At 39.5% G+C, this 23,896-nt stretch overlaps 1 protein-coding gene and 1 pseudogene across 4 annotated transcripts in view; one reads left to right on the forward strand and one right to left on the reverse strand.

Annotated features, from left to right (window-relative positions):
• Positions 1-23,896, reverse strand: part of ZFAND3 (zinc finger AN1-type containing 3) — a 326,173-nt gene that overhangs the window by 273,402 nt on the left and 28,875 nt on the right. The window lies entirely within an intron of this gene.
• On the forward strand, positions 716-21,845 carry LOC307192234 (elongation factor 1-alpha 1-like; annotated as a pseudogene). Its single transcript has one exon. The product of its transcript is annotated as an elongation factor 1-alpha 1-like (transcript).

Here is a 23,896-nt window from a genome sequence, read left to right on the forward strand (position 1 = left end):
ACACCATATTAACAAACTGAAGAAGAAAAACCATATGATCATCACAATAGATGCAGAAAAAGCTTTGACAAAATTCAACACCCATTTATGATAAAAACTCTCCAGAAAGTGGGCACAGAGGGAACCTACCTCAACATAATAAAGGCCATATATGAGAAACCCACAGCAAACATCACTCTCAATGGTGAAAAACTGAAAGCATATCTTCTAAGATCAGGAAGAAGACAAGGATGTCTACTCTCGCCACTATTATTCAACATAGTTTTGGAAGTCCTAGCCACGGCAATCAGAGAAGAAAAACCAATAAAAGGAATACAAATTGGAAAAGAAGCAAAACTGTCACTGTTTGCAGATGACATGATACTATACATACAGAATCCTAAAGATGCCACCAGAAAACTCCTAGAGCTAATCAATGAATTTGGTAAAGTTGCAGGATAAAAAATTAATGCACAGAGATCTCTTGCATTCCTATACACTAATGATGAAAAATCTGAAAGAGAAATTAAGGAAACACTCCCATTTACCACTGCAACAAAAAGAATAAAATACCTAGGAATAAACCTACCTAAGGAGACAAAAGATCTGTATGCAGAAAACTATAAGACACTGATGAAAGAAATTAAAGATGATACAAACAGATGGAGAGATATACCATGTTCTTGGATTGGAAGAATCAATACTGTGAAAATGACTATACTACCCAAAGCAATCTACAGATTCAATGCAATCCCTATCAAATTACCAATGACATTTCTTACAGAATTAGAACAAAAAATCTTAAAATTTGTATGGAGACACAAAAGACCCCAAATAGCCAAAGCAATCTTGAGGGGAAAAAAACGGAGCTGGAGGAATCAGACTCCCTGACTTCAGACAATACTACAAAGCTACAGTATAATCAAGACAATATGGTACTGGCACAAAAACAGAAATATAGATCAATGGAATGCGATAGAAAGCCCAGAGATAAACCCACGCACCTTTGGTCAACTAATCTATGACAAAGGAGGCAAGGATATACAATGCAGAAAAGACAGTCTCTTCAATAAGTGGGAAGATCCCACATGCTGCGGAGCGGCTAGGCCCGTGAGCCATGGCCGCTGAGCCTGTGCGTCCGGAGCCTGTGCTCCACAACGGGAGAGGCCGCAACAGTGAGAGGCCCACGTACCGCAAAAAAAAAAAAAAAAAAAAAAAAAAAGATGTGGTACATATACACAATGGAATATTACTCAGCCATAAATAAAAAAGAACGCAATTGGGTCATTTGTAGAGATGTGGATGGATCTAGAGACTGTCAAAGTGAAGTAAGTGAGAAAGAGAAAAACAAATATCACATATTAACACATATATATGGAACCTAGAAAAATGGTACAGATGCACCGGTTTGCAGGGCAGAAATTGAGACACAGATGTAGAGAACAAACATATGGACACCAAGGGGGGAAAGCAGCGGTGGGTGGGGGTGCTGGTGTGATGAATTGGGAGATTGGGACTGACATGTATACACTGATGTGTATAAAATGGATGCCTAATAAGAACCTGCTGTATAAAAAAATAAATAAAATAAAAAGAATGTATAAACATTAAAAAAAAACCCACAATGCGGTATCACCTCATGCCTGTTAGAATGGTTATTATCAAAAAGATAGGAGAGGGGAACACGGGAGGGCCACCTGGCCTTCACGCCGTGTGCTGCCACATCAGTGCTTTGCCGCCTTGGTGTCGTGCGGCTGACGACAGGACTTTCACCAAATGTATTTTAAAGTGTTGTCTCACCGGCCACTGGAATTCAGAGCCTTCTTTGCTGACTACAATGCCATCTGTAACAAGGAAACAGGCCAGCTCTGCCAAGCTGACAAGGAACTCATCATTGTGGTAACCAGTCTGGCCAACAGGTGCTCATATAGTGTGGTTGTTCACAGTGCCTGGTACAGGGTCTTCTCAAAGAAGCCAGTGCTCTCTGACCAGCCGGCCCCAAGCCTGGGCCTGTCAACGCTCCCATTCTGGATCTGCCTCCCTCGACTCTTTCCCTCCAAGACCAGTTGTGAAATGGGTCTTGATCCCCCAGCCAACAGGTTACTCTCTCCTTGTTTCATCCAAAGTCAGGCCTTTTGGGTGTCATGCTAATTCTTCATGCTAATTCATGCACCTCTGTCATGCTAATTCTTCTCAGAGAAATGAACTGAGGATAAAGACACAGTGAACATGGGTCTGTGTGAACTGGAGAAAGTCTGACCTCCCTGCCCAGTAAAAGGCAATGCTGGAATTTGCTCTTGCTATTTCCCGAGCTGATGACATAACAGATGACCATTTCAAAAAGTTCGAGGTGCATGGCTTCAACCAAGAAGATGCCTGGGATATAGCTGCAATTTCAGCTTTTTATGCTATGTCTAACCGCCTTGCTCATTTCGTCAGTCTTGTTCCCAACAAAGAATTCTATTTGATGGGCAGATCCAATGATGTCAAAGACATCAGGAGTGAACCTGCTGCTCCCAAAGTATAAAAGCCTGAACAGAAAGGCCAGTGTTTACATTTCCAGCACATTGCATTATAAGACACCAGTTGGGAAGTAATTTTTTTTAATGTTTAGTCAATGGATAAGGAAGAAAGTAAATAAATTTGTTCCCTGCCTGCTTGATGAGATAGATCCTAAGGGACATGTGATATCTGGGCCTAGGGGAAACCTTTTACGTTTTTACTTTTGCTGTGATCTGAAAGGAGCATCAGGGACAAAGGTGAACATTTTTTAGCTTTTAAAAATAGTGTTGGGCTTCCCTGGTGGTGCGGTGGTTGAGAGTCTGCCTGCCGATGCAGGGGACCCAGGTTCGTGCCCTGGTCCGGGAGCATTCCACATGCCGCGGAGCGGCTGGGCCCGTGAGCCACGGCCGCTGAGCCTGCGCATCCGGAGCCTGTGCTCCGCAGCGGGAGAGGCCATAGCAGTGACAGGCCCGCGTACCACGAGGAAAAAAAAATATATAGTGTTACATAGAAATTGGTCTATATAGACTGTGGTTTGAAATCAGTCCCTTGTTAACATGGTGGTATACCAAGGGTCTGAAAGGCAGTGGGTAAATAGAAGCAGGCACCAAGTTGTTCTATCTTTAGTGCCTTCTCCTTTAACCTCCGGTGACTTTTGTTTAAATCATGGTCATCTCAATAGAATTTTAGTCCTTATGTGGTTTATTCTTATTTTAGGTTTTAGTAAAAAATTATTTGGAACAAGAGGGAGCTCATATTTTAAGCAGAAATGTAAGAAAAAACCGACCCTGACATTACTAAGCAACTCGTTCTGCGTGTCACAACCACTGCTGCCTTATGTGTGCGGCCGCCTTAACTTTGCAGGAGTCATTTTCATTATCTAGCTGATAGAGGTACATGCAAACCTACAAAATGTTTTTGTTTCCACTTGACTTCTTTGGATTCTCTAAATTGCTAGTGAACAATTCTTAATCAGTTTGGGGGCGATAGTGAGTCAATTTTGAATTGCCTGAACTGTGAAACCTGATTATCTTGAGACAGCACAACTCTTGCTGCAGAGCTTATGTTTTTCTGCTGGAACTATATCTTAAATACCTTGGATTATGTAACCTTTTAAAACTGACTTTTGAGGGGAGGAGGCAGGGGCATAAAAAAGAAAAAAAAAGAAGACAAGAGACTAAGTATTGGTGAGGACGTGCAGAAAAGCTAATGCTTGTGCACTGTTGGTGCAGCCATAATAGGAAACAGTATAGGGGTTCCTCAAAAAATTAAAAACTGAACTACTGTACAATCCAGCAATTCCACTTCTGGGTATATATCCAAAGGAAATGAATACAGGGTATCAAAGAGATATTTGCACTCCCATGTTCACTACAGCATTATTCACAACAGCCAAGATATGGAAACAACCTAAGTGTCCATCAAGGAATGAATGGAAAAAGATCATGTGGTATATATACACAATGGAATATTATTCAGCCATGAGAAAGAAGGAAATTCTGCCATTTGCCACAACACTGATGCACCCTGACAGCATTATTCCAAGTGAAATAAGCCAGACAGAGAAAGCTGAATACTGCATAGTATCACTTACATGTGGAATCTGAAAAAAAAAAGTCAAAATCAGAAAGTAGAAAAGTGGTTGCCAAGGGCTTGGGAGTGGGGGAAATAGGGACAGGTTGGTAAAAAGGTACATAAAAATAATCATAATCATAATAGAAGAAACATGTATAAAAGTCAATGTGACATGCCCAATGCTGGCTCTGGTAGCATATCTATTCTTTCTAGTTCTTCCAGTCCAAAGAAATGACAGTGCAGTTACTGGCAAACTCAAAAATAACGTTTGCAGCAGGGAACTGTAAACACAAAAGAGCCGATTAAGCATTAATAGCTCCTCGCGGAATAAACATATTTGTCTTCAAAGCACTACATAAAGGACTGTTCTAAAACAACAGCTTAACCTTTTATACCTTTTCTTTACCTAGTTTAACAAACAGGTTTCACAGTGTGAGAAAAGTTGGACAGCAATATATGCCATTCAAGTTCAAATCAACGAATACAAATATGTAACAGGATGTGTTTTATAATCAATGCCTTGCTTTTTAGTCATCTAGATGGGAATATAGGCTTTTGTTATATATTTGCAAATTAAAAATTTTTAAGAAAAAACTACCCTCCACCGTCAGAAGCCATTGTCTTTCATAAGCCTAAAACCTCAAGAAGGACAGATTTCAAAGCCATAGAATACCCCACAATCTATTCAAATGCTAGTTTATTTTGTTTTAAATCTTATTCAAACCTTTGTGCATTTCAAGTCTACCTCTTCCCACCACATCTTGGCATTCTGGTGAGAAGTCTCGAAGGCCCTCAGTATCTGCTGCAAACCATCTAAAATTTACGATCCTCCCCCCCTAGAAAAAATGCCCCCAGAGGTTCTTGTGGCATAAAGTTGCCTGTGTATCAGTGAAGTTGACCCAGCTATTGCAGTTGTGTCAGACTGAACCAGGGATTGGTGCACCAGCCTAAGGCAGCCATGGATTAACTGAACAGCTAGGGTCCAACTTGGTCCAAAGAGGGTAACTGCACAGAGAATGGTGACAAATATATTCAGACCCTCCCATACAATTAGGGCACAGAGAAGGCAGTCACTGGAGATCAGGCAGTGCTCCAAGTGATTCTAAGCTGTCCATGAGGCCTACTCCATATTCTAGCCTGAAAAGGATTAGGACCCTGAGTGAATACACAGTTAACAAGCAAATAATATCCTACGCTACTGCACAGTCCCAATCCTGAAGGCATCTCTTCTGCACAACCCAGAAAAGTCTAATACAACTGATCTACTTCTCTAGACACAACATGTTCCAGTCATCACACCCATGGACTTGGTCACTGAAGAGCCAAGCCTTCACACACACCTTTGTGCTCCTCTGGCAGGAGAGGTGGGTAAAGCTGCAGTGAGACCCTTCCAATTACCTAAAATTCTCTCTCATCACAATAATTCATAAAGTAAGCCTGAGCTGCTTGACAATCACCTCCTTCAAGAAGACTTCTCCAACTGATCCAAATGACATTAAAATTACTTTATTCTGTGACCCCCTCCATTTAGTTTTTTCTATAAATCACACATCATTTCAATCAACTTGAGATTCAGTCCAACCTCCAATAACACAGAACTTGACTCATCTTAAACATTATCTGAAATTTGCTGGGCCTCAATTCTTTTTTAATAGAGACCTTTATTCCCATATGGTTTGACTGGTATATTTATTTATAATTGTTTCCACAGAACGATGTTCTTCAGATCCACTAGTAAAAAGCATTTGTCGGGCTTCCCTGGTGGCGCAGTGGTTGACAGTCTGCCTGCTGATGCAGGGGACACGGGTTCGAGCCCTGGTCTGGGAGGGTCCCACATGCCACGGAACGGCTAGGCCCGTTAGCCACAGCTGCTGAGCCTGCGCGTCTGGAGCCTGTGCTCCACAACGGGAGAGGCCGTGATGGTGAGAGGCCCGCGCACTGCGATGAAGAGTGGCCCCCGCTTGCCACAACTGGAGAAAGCCCTCGCACAGAAACTAAGACCCAACACAGCAAAAATAAATTAATTAATTAATAAACTCCTACCCCCAACATCTTCTTAAAAAAAAAAAAATCAGTAATATAAATTTTTTAAAAAAAGCATTTGTCTCCCCAATACAAGGCAAATAAACTAAAGTCTATATCATGTCTATTCTTTTATATGTTTCCCCAAATCCAAGGCTGTTTTAACCTCAACAAGTGAACAATTTTGTTAATAAATATAATACTTATCCTAATAAGATTATTTCGAAGGATATTTGAATATGGGATATTTTTACTATTCCATTATTCTGGATTTTCTAATACAGCGGCACAAAAATGTAAAAAGGACAGTTATAACCATGGATTGCATTTTAGGTGCAGTATTTACTATGTTAATTAACATTATAAAATATATCCTTACAGGGCTTCCCTGGTGGCGGAGTGGTTGAGAGTCCGCCTGCTGATGCAGGGGACGCGGGTTCGTGCCCCAGCCGGGGAAGATCTCACATGCCACGGAGCGGCTAGGCCCGTGAGCCATGGCCACTGAGCCTGCGCGTCCGGAGCCTGTGCTCCGCAACGGGAGAGGCTACAACAGTGAGAGGCCCGCGTACCGCAGAAAAATATATATATATCCTTACAAAATTATTGCATATAAACAAATGAGATATATATATAATTATTTACAAAGCACAAAGGTATTAGGCAGCAACATAATGCAAAATATCAAGAGAACAAAATCAGAATGTGCCCTAAGGAATTTAGAACTTAACAGACGACCTAAGGTAAGTATGAACAGTATGCCTGTGGAGATGAAGGGTACCCTGACTAAAAGGAAGAGAGATAAGGGAAAGTGAAAGTCAGCAGGTGGTATTTGCTTCACTGCATAGGTAGTGTTTTGAGTGTTATCTGAAGCAGTCAAAAAAAGCTAAATATGTTAAATACTGAAAGAAGCAGGTATCTGGCATAGCTAGAAGAGGAATATTAGGTGCTGAGAAAGGAGAGTAACGTGAATCCAAGAAGAATGCTCCTACAAGAAGCCATACAGATGAGCTGACAGAAAATAAGAACAGAGAAGAAACAAAATCAATACCAAAGATAACACAAGGAAGGGCTAGGTCTAAAAGAGGGAGAGTAGAATAAAGACAGTGGGTTACAGATCATCCTCGTGTGCGATGCCGGAGTTCAAGAAGAGTATAATGCAGTATTATGCATGATTATGAACAATGCCATTATTTTACAAAGTTTCTATCCAGAAAGAAAATTCTTCATATTTATTCCTCAGAATGAGGCAGCAATCATTACAAAGTACATTAAGTGTGTATATTCATAATACATAAAGTTTTACATATGCTCTCCCACTTCAAAATGCAACCCAGATTTTAAATGCATTAAGTCACTGCAGCCTGCCACCCCGAAAAAAAAAGGAAAGAAAGAAAGAAAAGGTAATGCTTTTCATCTAACAAAAATCAGACAGGGTACTTGCTCTTTCCTCTCTTCAAATTTTAACCTTTGAAGCAGGTATCTCTGGTTAAGAAAAAATTCCTAATATCAAAACCAAATTCCTTTCCTCTTTCATTAGGTTCAAATTGCTATCAAAGAATTAGTATGACTGAAAAAAATTTTTAATTAACAGTTGAATTAAATTATGGACATAAAATTCAACTGTCACAGAATCCAAAGTAATTCCCTCAGTGCAATCTTCCAGAAAGCAGGATTTTAGATGGTTGATATTAGAGAAGATCACCAGAAATTGGAAAGGAGATTCAATGGGCATTTATATCATGATCCAGCAAGATCCTGAATGCTTCACCAAAGAACTATTATATTTCTCTTGTGAACCTCAAACTTCTAATAGCTTGCCTTCTAAAATGCTCTTATTACTAATTTATTGGCTTTGGCTTTTTTAGACCAAAATATGTAGAACTGCAGAAGCTTCTGATCAGCACAACCATAATTAAGTGATACAATTTTAGGCCAGCCCAGTCCTCATAAAAAAGAGAAATAAAAAAATTTTTTTAATTTAAGCTTGACATTTTAGCCTATGTAGTCTCTCATTAATATAGTAGTTAAGAGAGAGTTCGTGAATCAAACTCTTCTCTTACAATCCTGACTGATCTTGGGCGAGTAACTTAGATCTAAGTCTGTGCCCTCATGTATAAAATATAGGTATCACTAATACCTACTCACAGAGTTGTTAAGGCTGAAAGGAGACAATACATGTAATATTCTTTGAACACTGCTTCACAAATAGAAAATATTCAGTGAAAGTTTTAGTCACTTTTCACATTTGTTTAGCTTTAAAATGCATTAAAACAACCTAGGGACCTCCATTACCACCTCCAAGAACCTCTAAGGAGTACAGGGACCTGAGATTTTATAATCATGCCCTAATATGTCCCTCCACTACATTTTAAAATTAAATCAATATATGGGCTTTTTACCTGAATTTATGTCTCCCTAAAGATGGCACATTCAGAAAAATATTTTGTCTGTTGATTTCTATCTGGTGGACTTACAGCGGGTTAGAACACTATAAATGGCAAAGAACCATAAAAGCCGTATTTTTGTGTGTTTGAGTTTCCTATTCTGAACATACATTACTTTTGTAATCAGAAAAAACAGATGTTGTAAGATTAGTGTTTTCCCTCAATAATTTATTTTGGCAGTCAGGAATTTTTATGCAATCTACTTATTTATCCAAGTGCCTAATAAAATAGATTCTTAGAGGTTTTAGTATTTTCTTCCTACTTCTTACATATTACATTGCTCACAAGCAAAGACCTGGAAACAAAACACATTTACTAAACCATATTATATAAGTAAATTTTATATATCAGAAGTTCCCTTCTAGAGTACAATCTATTTATAATTCAATCGTTTGGACCTCAGAACTCATTTTCCCTTAAAAGCAATGTTGCAAGTATGGTTGAAGTTCCTAGATTAAGCCAGAAAGATTATTTAGCCATATTATTACTGAATTCTAGTAACAGGATTATTGACCTAGGTTTCAAAATCCAGGGTCAAGCCATACAATAGAAAGAAACAGAAGTTTTAAAAAAATCCAGCTTCTTTTATGAAGCTCAGGAATATCCCTTGGCAATTTTCTTAAATAGGCAGCTTGCTTTGCTATCTTTTGACTGCCCTCTAGTTTGTGCCCCCCTGCTCTCATGCTGCCCCTTGTGCCCACCTATTACAGAACTCCATCCAAACCTGGTCTCCCATGATGCAATCTTACCCAGTCCTCTTTTCCCAACTATCCTACCAATGTAAGTGATCACATTTAGATATTAAATATAGAGTAATATGAATGAACCAACTCACACTGAACCCCTTAATTCTAAGCTGGAGCATTTCTGGTCATATAAAATGAAGTGAAATATTCAGGCCACATCAAAACAGACATTACTGACCTACAAGAGAACCAGGCACAATCAAATTTTCACAACTCTTTTTATATTCTTCTTTCTAAGCCCACCAGGTTTCGAAAAGTACTAAACCCGTCAAAGACATGTACAGTGAAGAAAAGATTAAAAGCAGAGAGTGGACACCCTCTGAGAAACTTAAAAGTTTAGAAAATGCAGTACACAAAGAACATGTTAAATTAAAGAACTATGATTTAGTTTAAATTAAGACCAAATGCTAAGGGAACACAAAAATTATGTCTTAAGCGACATTATAAATACAAATGACCCCTGAACTATGTGGGGTCAGGGGCACTGACTGACTCTATGTGCAGTCGAAAATCTCCGTATAATTTACAGTCAGCCATCCGCATCCGGAGATTCAACCAACCAGAGCTTATGTAGTACTGTAGTATTTACTACTGAAAAAAAAATCTGCATATAAGCAGACCTGAGCAATTCAAACCCGTGTTGTTCAAGGGTCAACTGTATATGAGTAGGAGGCAGAAAGACATTCCAGGAAAAGAGATAATAAGAAGGCAAGGAGTTTAGAAAAAACAAGACAGGTGCATGAGGTGATAAAGATACCACACTGGGTTAAAAAAGGAAAGGAACATGGTTTTGATCTGGAGGTATATGGGACCAAGTAGAAAAAAAAGACTTCAAGTAAACAGTACAGTACAGAATTGAACAGACCAAAAACTGGACCACTTCCAGGTAATCCTTTGTTTTGGAGAATGTCCTATATATTGTAGGATGTTTAGCAGCATCCTCGGCCTCTACTCACGTGATGTCATTAACACCTCTCTCCACTAAGTGATAACAGCTAAAAATATCTCCAGACATTGTCACATGTCCTCCAGGGGACAAATTCAACCTGCTTTAAAGAATCAATCTTTAACCAAAAAGCCCCCAATAAAGCAAAAAATATATTAAGCTACGAAAGGAACCAAAGCAGGAAATGTGCAACTACGCTAAAACACTAACTGGTCAGATCCCCGAGCACCTGAGTATTCTAAGAAACCAATTTTTCCTAATAGCTGAGAATCTATCCTTGTAAGTACCAAGTATCTCTTTTTTCCAATTGTAACTCTCTTGGACAGAGAGGGTTTTTTAATTTTTATATATTTTATATAAAATATTATAGTATTTTTATTTTTATATATGACCTTGCCTTAAGCAAGAATATCAAAGAAAATTTTAACTCTATTTTAAGATTCAGGGTCATTGTGAAATCCATTCATAACTGTATTATAAGACTTTGAGATCTTCAGAGAATATTATAAGTAAGGAACAACAACAGTTTTATGTGGTTCAAGGAAAGTACATGTGGATAGAACTGGGTAATTAGGTAAAACAGTATAGTCTGGAGTCAGACCAAGGAGTTTGAATTTTATCTCTAAGAGTAAGCACTCATCCTGTTCTTTTGGTGGGTAAATAACATAAACAGGTCTGTTTTCCGAAGATCATAAATGAATGAATGAGAGAAAGACCAGAACCCAGTAAGAAGCTCCATTTAGACATAACAGGCCAAGCAGAAGGCAGAGGCTGCCTGACCTAGGGTGGCAGTGATGGCAAGGAGGGAGAGAAAAATATAAAATATAGCTGGAAGACCAATTTGGTGAACTACGGATGAAAAACGGAGGGCATATAAAGGGTCAAAGATGACACTGGCTTCCGGCTACGCAGATATAACTAAGACTGGGAAAACAGTAAAAGGACCTCATTTCCAAGGAAAAAGATAATGAGCTAGATTTGGGTTTGAAGGTCTAGCCTCGTGAACTCAGTAACCTAGGCTTTATTTAAGCAAGTCAAGTTAAATTTCTACTAAATTTCACCCTCAGTGAAGAAAAATAACACACATCCAACTTATTTGTGAAGATTAAATAACACAGTAAAAGCATTCTGGAAAGAACCAGTCTAGTATAAGAAATGACTATTCCTTTCCTCTTTTTTTTATTATTCCTGGCAAAGCTACCACTAAGTACAAGCTTCATGGGGTACCTTCACTTCCCTATCGCAAATCTTTCCAATCACCCTAAAATAATTCACATTCAAGCCACCAACAGCTTCTTCCTGGACATTTCCGTTCCACTGTACTGGATGTTTTATTTCACCACTGTGTTTCACCTCTGCCTTGACATCCTTTACAGCATGTTTTAGGAAAACTACAATAAGGATATTAATTCTGAAAGTTTCTTTTCCATTAACACATTTTTCATCTCTATGTGTTTCTTCTACTCTATCTTGTCTATTCTACTTCCTAATACCCCAGTCCTACTTCAAATCTGCACTACATACTTCAATAGCCTCATAAGCCTCCAACTTTTTCCAAAAAGTTAAAAAAATAATTCACTCCACTACACTCCCCCTCCCAAAACAAAAAAATCCTCCTGGCTGTGAAGGTCTGACTCATCTGGACAAAAGGAGAATCACTGAGGTAAACGTGTGTTCCTCTTTGTATTAAGCCTCAAGAGAGAAAAGATTTGTAGAAAGTTGGAACATCATACTCTCTCCCTCCCAAAAGAACCTCCAAAGCTGACTCAGACTTTGTAAAGAAAATGTGAAGTTTTACAAACAGTAAGAAAGCGTGGGTAGGAAAAAAGGAAGAGAACTCAAAATATAGAAAACTAGATGACTACAACACACAACCCACCAGAGTTGGTTATATGTTTCACTGGACATGTCTCATGGCCTGTATCTACCATCATGCCCTTCAAGAGTAACTGCCCACCAGAAAAATTCCTGTTTAGATGAAGGATGGATACCAGACACCCCGATGGCAAAAGGAAATCAGAAAACATCCATATGTCGTCAGAGGTGAATCAATCAGATAATCCCTCAAAGGAGCTTACTAAAGTTGCCAAAGTGTGGTCCCCAGCGGAGCAGCATCAGCATCCACATCACAAGCAAGGGAACTTGTGGGAAATGCAAATTATTTGGCCCTATTCTAGGAATAGGGCCTAGCAGTCAGGTGACAGTGATACACCCTGAAGCTTCCCTATTATTAAGATCCTCTGAGCCTCCTTAAATCCCGGTTTATTAAGTATACCATGGAGCTTGCACTTGGATTAATGTTGAGATTTCCCTGTATCCTTGAATACCTAGAATAGTGCCTGACACAGAATGCCTGACTCAATAAATGTTTGTTGAATGAACAGTGAACGGCCTTAAAATAAACTTTACCCCTTACTAAACTACTGTTAATGGAATTGTTTCTTGTAACCAAAGAATCTTAATTAGGCAATGTGCATGGGGAGTGGGGGCAGGGTACACACAAGATGGCCAAAGTCATTTGGAGCTAGTCCATGGGGACGTAGAGAGAGCTAGAACACTGTTTTGTGAAGAAAAAGCTAAGAAACATACCCTGTCCAAAAGAAAAAGTGAAGGAATTTCAAGGGGCAAAATTGAGAATTTAATAACAGGGTCAAGGAAACTGCAGCTATAAGGGACTGTGCTTTGACCTTGTACAAGCTCTGAGGCCAAAATAGAAAACTGCCATGCTTTTTCAAGAACCTAGGAAGTTAATAAATAAAGACTTTGACCTCTGTCTCAATGAGAAGTGAAAAAGTCTATGTATCTAATGATTTACCTGATCTGTATGTAATTTGTACCTTAAGATTCCACCACACCATGGAAATAATTTATACCTTTTAACTCTGCTGTAGCTGACAGATCAGGGACATAACCATCAAAAATATGAGTGGCCAGACTAAATTCAGAGAGCTCTCAGAAGCAGAATTCTACCCTCTTCCCTATCCCTATTGATCCTCTGAATATTGACAGCAGAAATTTACTCCCAAAAAGGCAAAAAAATAAAACAAAACCAAATGAAACTTTTGGGGGCCCAGGGGCAGGGGGCTGCCTCTACTTTCAAACCCCTGAACTCCAATTCTCTGTATGTCACAGAAGGATTCTTCTTTCTCAAATGCTGTATAAATAACATTATATGTCCATCAACAGATGAATGGATAAAGAAGATGTGGCACATATATACAATGGAATATTACTCAGCCATAAAAAGGAACGAAACTGAGTTATTTGTAGTGAGGTGGATGGACCTAGAGACTGTCATACAGAGTGAAGTAAGTCAGAAAGAGAAAAACAAATACCGTATGCTAACACATACATATGGAATCTAAAAAAAGAAAAAAAAATGGTCAGAAGAACCTAGGGGCAAGACAGGAATAAAGATGCAGACCTACTAGAGAATGCACTTGAGGATACGGGGCGGGGGGGGAAGGGTAAGCTGGGACAAAGTGAGAGAGTGGCATGGACATATATACACTACCAAACGTAAAATAGATGGCTAGTGGGAAGCAGCCGTACAGCACAGGGAGATCAGCTCGGTGCTTTGTGACCACCTAGAGGGGTGGGATAAGGAGGGTGGGAGGGAGGGAGATGCAAGAGGGAAGAGATATGGGGACATATGTATATGTATAACTGATTCACTTCGTTATAAAGCAGAAACTAACACCATTGTAAAGCAATTATACTCTAATAAAGATGTTAAAAAATATATATATTATAGTCCCTCAGAGGCCTCCTAATGAGACCACCTTCCAATTGTCTTATAAATCATATTTAAATTACTAACCATGGTCTTTTTTGAAGGGGGGTGGTATTCCACCTCTCTTATTTCCCACCAAACCCCCACTTATGCCCTCTACCGCATTAAATAACTCTATCACCCATAAGATGCATCACCCTCACGCAGGCTACATGAGGGCAGGGACTTGTATCCCCAGTGCTTAGAACCATGTCAGGCACAAAATGAACAGTAGAGTATGTGTTAATTGACTGACCCCCACTCCCACTCCTAATCCCAGTTTTGTTTTGTTCTTTTAATCTCTTTATTAATCTCAGTCTATCCTTCCTCAGCTCACCTCTTCCAAAAAGCCTCTCCTGACTGGCTCCAAGGAGCTGAAAGAAAACCATCTTGCTTCTGTTAGTACTTATGTACAACTATTACTGGTCATGTTTCAATCACCTATGTTTTATTCCAATCTATCTTCCGTTTTCGATAAGATACTCAAGGGCTAAAAGCAAGCCCCTAATGAAGTAGTAAACCTGCCAAGGCTGTGCCCAGGGTGAATGCAATGTTCTCTCTCATAATCCATTGCTCAACTTGCTAATTAGACACAACACAGCCACTTCACCCGCAGCAGGCAGTAGTGGCAGCAGCACGGAGGAGGAGAAGGGAGCAGAGAGGAAGGGATTTGGCAGAGAAAGAGACCACATCTAGATGAGACTATGGGAAAGGAGGGGGGAGGGTAGCAGGACCCAGAAAGTCTCACTCACTCTTTCCTTGGGACCATCATAATCCCTCCCACAGGCACTTGATATATCAAGTTGTAAGTCCATTGGCTATACTTCAGGACATTTTCCTGCTATTACCACAACTCTATTTCATCTTAAATATGATGAAGTTTTAAACAAAGTCAAGATACTGATGGCATAAGCATAAATTATTAAATGAGGCAAATCATTTGGGGAAAATAAGTGTTTATAAATTACTTACCACCTGCCTTCTCCAAAGAAGGGGTAGGGTAGGGGAAGGCAGACCAAAAAAAAAAAAAAAAAATAGAACTAGCACAAAGCAACTCTAAAAGGACAGCTCTGGCTCTAGGATGTGATGGAGCTACACTCCCCACCTTTCCCACCATCTTCACTCCAACTTTCTGGCCATCTGCTGCTACTGCTGAAGGGCAGTAGGAATGTAGAATCTGAGCTAATTCCTTCAACCTGCAAGGCAATTTATTTTAATTACCCAAATAATAAGACACTATTCACTGATATGCTTTAAGACTTCTGTCAAACCTTGGAGTTGATTTTTTGTTTAAAGATCTACTTCTACAGGAAAACAGGATGTCGAAGAACCTCACTTGTCAAAACTAGATCAAAGTTATAAAAGTTCCGTACAAAACAGAAGTTGAAAGGAAGAAGTCGACAGCTTTCTCCTCAACAGTCCTTATCCCCATCTATAATTGTCTTCAGCTTCATGTAACACAAAACTACCAGCGCTAAGGCAGCAAAAACATCCCTCCCCTGTTTTTTCAAACAAGTCTTCATTAGCTCCCTCTTCCGTTTAAAAGTTCCATGGCTAGTTTAAGTTATGACAACTCAAGCAGTTCTATTTCTACATTTCCTAATTAACAAACTTACCAGAAAAATGATTTTTAACCAAAGCCAGAAAGAGGTTAGCAGAGAGTAATTCATGATTAGGCTACAGAAACAAAAGGAACATTCCACAGAGGCAAACTACCCAGTTTCCCCATTTAGTGCTGCAACTCCAGGAATCTAATGATCCTTCATTTTTTCAAAAAATGAAAATGGTAGTAAAATTCCCTAGTGTTGACAGCAGGTGATTTTTAACTTCACTGCTGCCTGACAGGCACCTACAGGCTTTACCTGGCCTCAATCTGTCCAGTTTGGAACTGCCAATTAGTCGCTTCTCAAAAGCAAATCTCAATGTAAGTCATTAAAAAAAAGTGCTTTGCAAAGCGTCAGATACAATGAATTAGTCAACCTCAGGACATTAGAACAAAATAAAACTTGGGTGCCCAATCCAGGCTGCAACTGTCAAAGCCAAGTGACAAAAGAACATCGTTCCAGAGCAAAGAAAGGATCAAATTCTCAGAACAGTTGTGATACATATAGTGCTCCTCTTAAATACAAATACTCTTAACTACCGCAGCAATTGAACAGGTGTCTTCATTGGTAAGCTTAGCCTTTCTCAACTGAGGTTCCACAGGACAAAATTAAGCACTAGTGCCCTAAGGCACAGGTTGGCAAACCTTTTCTGTAAATATTTTAAGCTTTTCAGACCACAGGGTCTCTGTCACTATTCAATTCTGCCATTGGAGCTTGAAAGCAGCTGCCAACAATTAAGTAAAGGAATGAGGTAACTGTTCCAATGAAACTTTACGGACACTGAAATTTGAATTTCATATAATATTCACAGAATTATTTTCTTCAATGATTTTAAAACATAAAACGATTCTTATAAAAAATTTCTTAGTTCTTTGGCTAGATTTAGCTGAGGAGCAGTTTGTCGACCTACTCCCTAAGCCATCCTTTGTGTATTAATAGATTAACTTCTCTCTTATGCATACAGAATTACACTAATTACACACCATACTACAGAGAATTGAGAAATAGTCACTCAAATCATTTTTTGCATGTCTGTAGTGCTCTGATTGTCTAATAGAATAATACTCTGTCTAGTGTGAAGCTAACTGATGAGATTTTGTTAGCACTTGTTAATTTGGGCAAATAACTTTACACAAGTTAAAAGTTACTCTTCTTAAAACCTCTTAAATATAAAAAGGAACTTTCACATCCAGTATATTGCCGATGGATAACAAAAATCAAACTGTTGCAAATTAAATCTCTGGTTAATATATTGCTAGAAATAATGAAGAAATTCTTTTAGTAAAGCCCAGAATTCAATTATCATCTTTCAATCCATTTTGTATCTTCAGATCCTGTTTCTTCTTAAAGCAGAACCTACCTGAATAAAAATCACAAGCATACATTACAGGATTGTCTCAGACAATTAAGTAGATTTGAGTTCTAGCTCCACCTCTTTCTAGATGAGTGAGCTTGAGCAAGTTCCATACTCTCTTTACTCATCTGTTAAGGAGAGGAAATATCTGCAACCCTCCAAGAGAAGTCAAAAGTATACAATTAAACTTAGGCAGAAATAGTTTGTATAGTGCTATAGAAATATCAGTTGCCATTATTAGGTGCTCAGTAACTTTCTTCATATTATCATCTTCTAATTTTTTATAACACTCCAGTGTTAGTTTCTGCTAAGCCTCAGGTTTAGTGGAATATTGTGCACCTAGTAGTACATTTCATTCAACACATTAAATTTAAGCAAAGCATAAGCAATAAGCAGTAAAGATGACTGAGATGGTCTCAGCACTCAAACAGTTTAGAATGAACGCCAACACGTATACATGATAAGTCAGTGCTGTAAGAGGAACAAATGAAAACCAACATGAATACTGTGGAATGAGAAAAAGTTTCACAGGTAGTTAATAAGGGCCTGGGTATGTGATGGGAGAGATACTGTAACAGAGGGAACTGCAAAAGCACAGATACAGAGGGGTAAGAGAACACTCCACACACTCCAAAATGCAGGGCAGTTCAAGTTCTAAAACAAATTACAAAAGGAGAATTTCATTTTTAAAATCCAACCAGGAAAAGAAAAACCTTCCCATTAAGTCTCTAAAAAGTACACATCTTGAAGGATAAACAAGGGGGCTCATTTTAAGCCAAAGAGTTGGAAAAATTATGAACCATGCTACCTTCAAACCACTTCATCATCATTTCCCAAAGCACTTTACAATGTCTAAGAGGATATATTTAGAGGGGACTGAGTTACAGGAAAGGGATGTCTGGCCTAGCAAGGCTCTGAGGAAGTGGGGATTGGCATACCTGTCTCCCTTGATGACACATGCAATATATCAACCTGCTTCAAAAACCATTTTCTTAAATTCTGCAAGTTATCACCGTTCTCAGTAAGAAAAAGCAATACAGCAATTCTTAAAAGAATAAGTTACGTATGTTTCCTCGAGGGGAGTGGGGACTAGGAAATCTTACGTTCTTCCTCTAGAGTTTATTTTCTTACATCATTAAAAACCTTTCCCGTAAAGAAATTTTATTCATGTTTTCTACCCCTTTACCACCAACAACAAAATTAATTTACCTTGTGCCTAAGCATGGTGAATTTTAACCCAGAAGACGAATGAGTAATGAGAAGGGTGTTCTGTAATTATTACCTCTCCCTCTCAAGATTGCCACTGCATCAGCCACGCCACCAGTAGAAGATTAAAGATGGCCCCCAAATCTCTGCTAGGCCTCTGACTGAGAGATGCAGTCCAGTCCCCATCCCCACTCCCGGCCCCTTGAATCTGGGCAGGTAACTGCTTTGACCATTACAATATGGAAGAAGTGATGCTACACCAGTTTCCAGATGAGCCTGTCAACTGTGTGAAATAATAATAAATTGCTTTTTTAAGGCCCTAAATTTTAGAGTAGTTTGCCAAGAAGCACCAGATAACTGGAACAGTAACCATGTCTCAGCTCCAGCTTTCAGGGCTTTCACCACACCACAACCAAAATACTGTTTCACTTATAAAAGGAAATAAAAACTCAGAAGTTACAATGTATTGGAAAGGTTTCTAACAGAATATGCTGTCAACTCTCAGAGCATAAAAAAGATGACCAAAGTGTCCTAATTCCTCCTAAGAAATGCAAAGTGACCTAACATCAGTCAAGTTCCTCTGAAAGGTTATAATATCAAACTCCTTGAGTATACCCAAGTGATGCACTGATTCTTTAAACCAAAGAAAACCCTCTGGTCTGGAAGGTTAGATACCAGGAAGCAGTCATCTCTGGAAAGTAGTATTTAAAAAGGAAGTGAGGCCTTTTTCACAATGGGTTTGCCGCCAGGACACAGGTGTCATGAAAACCACCACTAAACCTAAGCAAAAATGGGAAAGGAGAAGACCCACATCAACACCGTTGTCATTGGACACGTAGATTCGGGGAAGTCTACCACTACTGGCCATCTGATCTACAAATGTGGTGGGATCGACAAGAGAACCACTGAAAAGTTCGAGAAAGAGTCTGCCAAGATGGGAAAGGGCTCCTTCAAGTATGCCTGGGTCTTGGACAAACTGAAAGCTGAAAGCAAGTGTGGTATCACCACTGATATCTCCCTATGGAAATTCGAGACCAGCAAGTACTATGTGAACATCATTGATGCCCCAGGACACAGAGACTTCATCAAAAACATGATTACAGGCACATCCCAGGCTGACTGTGCTGTCCTGATTGTTGCTGCTGGTGGTGGTGAATCTAAAGCAGGTATTTCCAACAATGGGCAGACCCGTGAGCATGCCCTTCTGGCCTACACTCTGGGTCTGAAACTGTTGTTAACAAAATGGATTCCACTGAGCCACCCTACAGCCAGAAGAGATATGAGGAAACTGTTAAGGAAGTCAGCACCTATATTAAGAAAATTGGCTACAACCCCGACACAGTAGCATTTGTGCCAATTTCTGGCTGGAATGGTGACAACATGCTGGAGCCAAGCGCTAACATGCTGTGGTTCAAGGGATGGAAAGTCACCCGTAAAGATGGCAATGCCAGTGGAACCACAATGCTTGAAACTCTGGATTGCATCCTGCCACCAACTTGCCCAACTGACAAGCCCTTGCCTTTGCCCCTCCAGGACGTCTACAAAATTGGTGGTACTGGCACTGTCCCTGTGAGTTGAGTGGAGACTGGTGTTCTCAAACCTGGCATGGTGCTCACCTTTGCCCCAGTCAACGTGACAACTGAAGTGAAGTCTGCTGAAATGCACCATGAATCTTTGAGTGAAGCCCTTCGTGGGGACAATGTGGGCTTCAATGCCAAGAACGTGTCTGTCAAAGATGTTCATCGTGGCAATGCAGTTGGTGACAGCAAAAATGACCCACCGACAGAAGCAGCTGGCTTCCCAGCTCAGGTGGTTATCAGGCCAAATCAGTGGCGGATATGCACCTGTGCTGGATTATCACACAGCTCACATTGCTTGCAAGTTTGCTGAGCTGAAGGAGAAGACTGATCGTCATTCTGGGAAAAAGCTGGAAGATGGCCCCAAATTCTTGAAATCTGGTGATGCTGCCATCATTGATATGGTTCCTGGCAAACCCATGTCTGTTGAGAGCTTCTCTGACTATCCTCCTCTGGGCCATTTTGCTGTTCGTGACATGAGACAGACGGTTGCTGTGGGTGTCATCAAAGCAGTGGACAAGAAGGCAGCTGGAGGTGGCAAGGTCACCAAGTCTGCCCAGAAAGCTCAGAAAGCTAAATGAATATTACTCCCAATACCTGCCACCCCAGTCTTAATCAGTGGTGGAAGAACGGTCTCAGAACTGTTTGTCTCAATTGGCCATTTAAGTTTAATAGCAAAAGACTGGTTAATGATAACAGTGCATCGTAAAACCTTCAGAAGGAAAGGAGAATGTTTTGTGAACCATTTGTTTTGTGCGTGGCAGTTTTATTAGTTTTTAAAATCAGTACTTTTTAATGGAAACAACCTGACCAAAACTCTGTCACAGAATTTGAGACCCATTAAAAAAGTTTAATGAGAAAAATTTAAAAAAGTAAGAAACAACTTTCATTTTATGCTATATACAACTGTGACTTGCTTAAAATAAGCATGTAATACTTTTACATTTTTAAAAAGATACTTCCTTTGAAAAAAACCAAACCATTGTAGTCCTAACAACTTTTAAATGCCTTTTTGGTGCACTAAGATGATGGCAAATGCCATTCTTAGCTATGCTTTCACAGAATGAAAGACAGTATCAGCCCCCAAATAGATACCTATTTTTAACAATGAGTAGACCCTGGGCTCTAACTTATTTCTCTTTCTCATCCTACCAGCCACATTCTCCTGCACAGTATGGCACTTCCAGTTAACACAGTGCCCAGCAAAGGGAGGAGGACTGTGAAAGTGGAAACTGCTTTGACTTCCTTCTTTCAAGCTTTGACGGGTACTAGGTAAAAGGAGAACAGTTTCAGAACTTCCCCCATGCCTCCAGCAACTCTGTGCTAGGCCTCCTTGCAAACCATTTCCCATGGTGTTCTCCTCTTGAGGCCTCTGCCTTACTCCCAAACCCCAAAAAATTAGCAACACGGCTGGATGCATATGAAAAAGATTGGCAAAAAGTCAAATCAGAAAGATGAGGGGCTGAAAAAAAAGGAGAATAGTTTCTCCCCTGAATATCTTTAAGTTTTCATAAACTATTCATATCTCTAACCTATTCTCTTTAGACCAATTCCTTGCTCCTAAGAAATTCCATCAGGAAACAGATAAAGGAAAGATGAAATTCAGAACATTTTGCTCTGCTTCTGGTTATTAATGTCAAGTAAAGAACCAAAGTGGAAAGTAAATAACCACAAGAAAAGTTACAAGTTTTTGAAATTATCACAGGTTTTGTTAGGTTCTTCTCTGACGTATCATTAAGCATTGAGGACTCACTGTTAGCTATAAGCACTTGCAAGGGCCCTTCCCAACCCTCAGTTTATCAGCAGACTCCCTAAAAGGATAGAAACAAAAGTTCAGCAAGTTCCAACTACCAATATTTCTTCCAAAACATCATTTATTAGAGTCTTATGATCTCAGATTCAAGTTATTCCACTTACTAAACCCTAATATTCCAATTTAGTTTCTCTCAGAGGAAAATACACAATACACAAATCAAGATAAAATATGAACTGATAAACGAGTTCTATAAAAACTTGATAAACAAAGAATAATGTAAGTACGGTTTAGCAAATTTAGATGTTAAAAAAAAGATGAGTCAAAAATGACCAAAGGGGGCTTCCCTGGTGGTGCAGTGGTTGAGAATCTGCCTGCTAATGCAGGGGATACGGGTTCGAGCCCTGGTCTGGGAGGATCCCACATGCCGCGGAGCAACTGGGTCCGTGAGCCACAACTACTGAGCCTGCGCGTCTGGAGCCTGTGCTCCGCAACAATAGAGGCCGTGATAGTGAGAGGCCCGCGCACTGCGATGAAGAGTGCCCCCTGCTTGCCACAACTTGAGAAAGCCCTCGCACAGAAACGAAGACCCAACACAGCAAAAATAAAATTAATTAATAAGCTCCTACCCCCAACATCTTCTTTAAAAAAAAAAAACAAATGACCAAAGGATCACCCATGCGAAATACATTAATAATACAGGGCAAGTTGGAGAGCAAGAGATTGAGGAGAGGGAATCATGTAGCGTTATTTTTAAAGCAGTATAACGCGTGCGAAGTTAAGAGATAATCTTTTTTTTTTTTTTTCCCCAGTACGCGGGCCTCTCACTGTTGTGGCCTCTCTGTTGCGGAGCACAGGCTCCGGACGCGCAGGCTCAGCGGCCGTGGCTCACAGGCCCAGCCGCTCCGCGGCATGTGGGATCTTCCCGGTCTGGGGCATGAACCCGTGTCCCCTACATCGGCAGGTGGACTCTCAACCACTGCGCCACCAGGGAAGCCCTAAGAGATAATCTTATTACACCCAGCATTAGTTAGACATCTATTAACTTTGGGGATATGTTCCAATCCGTTTTTTGTTTTTTTTTTTAAGAAACTACAAGGATCCACACTGATAGTAGAAAAATTATCAGAGCTTTGTGTTAAAGAAACATGGGATGTCTGATCCAGAGAAGAAAAGGAAAAAAGGTCTCGTTTACCAAAGATTGTTCGATATATTAAAGGTTTTTTTAATGAGAAAAATGCCAAGTAAATGCAAAACAGGCTCAAATGTCAAGTCATTAGGCAAACACGGTCTCTGAACAAGAATACAGTGGACCACAAAGTTCCCAAAACAAAACTCTCATATTAGCTCTCAGTGTTGCCTTTGGCTTCAGGGAGACAGGCAGGATTTTACAAAATTGGACAAGTGAGGACAGGCACATTTTTGTTTAAAAAGCAAATCACCTTAATAGTCAGCAGACAGTGGGATAAAGGCACTAAGATTTAAAAAAAATCATCCCCTAGTAGAAATCAACACATAATGGATCAGATGGTTTTGCAACTGGGGTGCGCAAAGGGCTAGGGTATCTCACAAACCATACCTAAAATCAAATCAAGGCAACTAGAAAAAACAAGGCTGGAATACAAAGTTACTTAAGAAAATTACGATCAATTCTAGCCCATTTCCTGATGTCAGGTAAGAATGCTTGGTGATAAGTGACTTTTGTAGTTATAATTAAAAAGCAAATTAGGGTATCTATAAACAGGAGAACAGAGAAACAAAATAGTGGTATATTCACACAATAGATACTATTAAAAAGTACACAATAAAAAGGAACAAACTACTGATATATCCAAGACTAATGAATATCAAAACATTACACTGAGTCAAGGAAGCCTTATAAAGAGCACATACCATGTGATTCCATTTACATGACTTCCAAATCAGGCAAAACTGATCTACAGTAGGAAAAAAATTTTTCCCAGGGAGGGAAGAACAGGGAGCAGAATGACTGGAAACAAACATGAAGGAACTTTTCACAGTGAGAGTACAATATAATATAGTATATACAGTATGATGTATATCTTGATAGAGGTTTGGGTTACACAGATAAGTACATGTGTCAAAACTCATCAAACAGTATACTTAAGATTTTTCTGTTTTCCACTCTAAACTGTACTTCAAATTTTTAAAAAAGTTAAAAAGTTAATAATATGCATATTGAAATATTTGGGGGTAAATGTACCGATGTCTGCAATTTACTTGGAAAATAAAAAAATAAGATAGCAGAGTAGAAAGCAAATAAAGCAAAATATTACAGAATCTAGGTGGTAAGCAGGTGTACAATTTGTGTACAATTCTTTCAATTTTTGTTTTTCATGATAAATATAATTATTTCATGATAAAATGTTAGGCAAAAAAAGAAAATTTGATATTA

Source organism: Stenella coeruleoalba (assembly GCF_951394435.1).
Source record: "Stenella coeruleoalba genome assembly, chromosome: 10".
NCBI classification, from domain to species: Eukaryota; Metazoa; Chordata; class Mammalia; order Artiodactyla; family Delphinidae; genus Stenella; species Stenella coeruleoalba.